This window comes from Daphnia magna, linkage group LG1 (genome assembly GCF_020631705.1).
Source record: "Daphnia magna isolate NIES linkage group LG1, ASM2063170v1.1, whole genome shotgun sequence".
Classification (NCBI taxonomy): Eukaryota; Metazoa; Arthropoda; class Branchiopoda; order Diplostraca; family Daphniidae; genus Daphnia; species Daphnia magna.
In genome coordinates, this window is record NC_059182.1 from 10,804,714 (window position 1) to 10,808,086 (window position 3,373).

At 45.2% G+C, this 3,373-nt stretch overlaps 1 pseudogene; it reads left to right on the forward strand.

The window, feature by feature from the left end:
* The first annotated feature begins 432 nt into the window (after positions 1-432).
* Positions 433-1,410, forward strand: LOC116936677 (annotated as a pseudogene).
* The last annotated feature ends 1,963 nt before the right edge of the window (positions 1,411-3,373 follow it).

Below are 3,373 nucleotides of genomic sequence, written 5' to 3' on the forward strand. Positions count from 1 at the left end.
CCAGACCACCACTAAAAAGATGACCAACTGTCGCCTCGAGGAGATTACACTACAGACGGAGTGCCCTAACTGCACCATGAGCTCCCCCATCGGTGATATTCCGGGATCGCACAGTGGTTCCTTTAAACACAATCTGGTTACTTTCGTATAGGAAGACACCTGGAAGGAGTACAAGCCATGTGAGCTACGGATCATTGAAAAAGGATTCGGCGTGAAGTACTCCACGGACCATCCAGATCCAGTAAAACAGCTGGACTTAATATATCCAATTGAAAATAGCTCCACCTGCGAAAACGGAAGCCAAGCCGCCTTCCACTCGTGGTCTTAGGTATGGACAAGGTCATCATCGCGGTTCGAGAGACTCCTAAAGAAGTTGACCACTCCGATGGGGAGTCAAACTAAACGGACGCAACCGAAGGTTTGGCACTATTAATGCTAACACGGTCACAAATTGAATACGCCAGCCACACCCAATACATTAGGGATTTTGCGATGGACATCTCCAACCACCTGGCTCGAGAGATCCGCAACCTGCAATGCGAGAGTCGCAGGGCAGCCTATCACACCGCCACAACGACGGCCCAGTATGACAGTTGGCTTGCAGCTTCGCATCTGAACCTTCCGCTATGCCTGACACTACTCGCTGTTGGGGCCTCCATTTTAGCGTTACGATGTTCCCCACAAAACGTTACATTCGAAACGGTCTTCACACCGTGTGGGGCTAAACCAAAAGCAGGAAATCAAACCATCAGCGTGGATGGTTGGGAGCCCAGTAAGTATTTCGAGTGTTATTGGAACGCAAATTTCGTCAAGTTCAACGGAAAGGCCCACAACTTCAAGAACAATACATGGGCACCAGTAAGTCCTAATTTGGCCACCCATGGACGTCGTCTTATCGATACAGCACTGCTAGAACTTGATAACTTCCTATGAATGAACCTGCACTTACACCCCATGATAACTTCACACCCCTTAGGTGCCTCCAAAATTATGGCCGATATACTGGCGTATATCAAGATGGGTTATGTTACCGAAATGTACGGGGAACGGCACGTGGACATCGTCCTCGTCCACCCAGGGTAAGCCAAAGACATTTCGTTCATGGCAAGAGTCGGGTACTGGCTCCGGAACTTCGGCATCCTATCGGGAGTAGGCGTGTCCATCGTTTTTGCTTTTCGGTTTTGCGGGTTAGGTTCGCTTTTGGGACTTTACATCCCATACTGCAGATACTTCAACCCCTGCAGTTGGCTAGCCCCTCCCCAATCCCTCCGTCGCGACATCGAAATGGGAACCCAAATAAACCCCGGCCCTGTCCCGAGTGCCCCTGTTACCATCGTCAACATTCCAACCCCACCGACGCCTGTTGGAGCCAAATATCGAACCTGCGATGACCCACCAACCGCCACCTGACACGTATTCACTCCGCCTCGCTCAGCGACGAGAAGTGGCAGCCCTTTTTTCGAAACGCTGATGACAAGCCGACTTTTCCCTCCCCCCTTCTAATCTGATTACTTCCCCCCTTAGGTCATCCTCTCGTAATGTAGTAGACCCTTAGAATAAGCTAGTTAGTTAAAATCATCGTAAATGTCCCCCATGCAATGTACCCTTACCCTACCGTATCATTACACCCTACCACCTCTTCGATACCGAACCTTCCTAATCCTTACCTAAATCTACCCTCAGGCTACAAACCTTCTTTTTCTCCTCCATGGACGATCGGGAAGATAAGAAAGGTGGACAAGCTGCCTGGATACCAGACCCGGATGGAGAAGACATCCTCTATTGCGCAGACTACTCGTCTGACATGGAGGAACTCCTGTATGTGGCGGCCTACCCTGATGACGACGAGGACATTCTCTACTGCGCGGACAACACTAAGATGACGAGGCTATTGTAACGAGCCGCTTTTACTATACTACATTCCCATTATCCTTGCACGGGAGTTTGAGTGGCACATAGTATATGTCACTCAGCTAAGCTCCTCCCACTTCACCTTGTTACGGTCAAAGTACGTCACGGTTGATGCATGTAACGACTGGCGTGCGTCACGGTCGACGTGAGCACCAGTGGATTTTGCATCCGGAGGATGCACCACCGGCAGATGTCACTACAGGCGAGTGTTACTACCTGTGGATGTTACTCCCGGCGGATGCCCCTACCGGCGGATGTTTCATCCGGTGAAAGGTGCCTTCTAGGAGTATATAAACTCGTTGCAGACTCTTGTATTTTCAGAGCTGTTTTTGTACTCTCAGTAAAACGTTGTACTGTGCACCGAGGACAAAATACAATATTAAAAGCAGATCTTACATTTGGAGGTCCCAACGAGACTGAAAAGGCTTAAGACTGAAAAGTGAGTAAAAAAAAAAAGATCTGTTAGATATTGTATTAAGTTTGGAAAAGTGCATGTGCTAGTGAGGCTACAAGGTGCGTCAGAACCTACAACATCAGAGGTAAGCGAATGAATAGCATTTCTAAAAACTCACCAGAGACTGCTCTCAACACTAATCCACTTTACCCCGACTTAACTCACCAGCACCTACCCTCCCTATATCCTACCCTAGATACCCTTGACACCCAAGACCCTGAGTCCGAAACACAACAAATTAGAGAACAATTTATCGCACATTGGAAAGAGCTCGTAGAGCTTGAGTACGAACATTTTAACGAAAAAACTAAACCCCACCAAACCATCTCAACAACACTAAACTTAAAGAAAATAGAGGAAAAACAGCAAGAGATCCACAGAAAAACTAACAACACACTTCAACTTTATACGCACTCTATATTAAAGAAAACTTTGGAGACCCCAGACAATATCACACCTAACATAGTAACTCAGACCGCCAATACCCTTAAAACTGAAATAGCACGGCATGGTGGAGAACAAAGTAAAGTAGATGATCTTTTACAACAAGTAAAATTTATTCATGGTAAAGAAAAAGAACTTCTATCTGGTACAATTACTGTACTACAAAAAGAAGTACTAATCCAACAAATTAGTGAAAAAAAATTATTATCAGAATTAAAATTGGAAAATTCTAATTTGAATAAACAGTTTGACAATATCAAAAAGAAAGCTAAAAGTTCCAAATACACATTAAGTAGCTCCCTTGAACAATTACAAGAAAACAATAACACCCTCACAAAATCGCTTGAGAAAGCCCACACCCGAATTAAAGAATTAGAGAATAATCAAGAAAGTACTACCGCACAAACTTACCTTAAAAGTTTACTGAAGAAACAAGAAGACGTTATCGCAGACATTGAAAAAGAGAGCCAGGAGACAATTAACCAGCTTGAGAAAGAAAAAAAATTACTGATAGAAAAACTAGACGCTACCAAGAAAGAGGTTAAAAACACTTCAGAAATAATC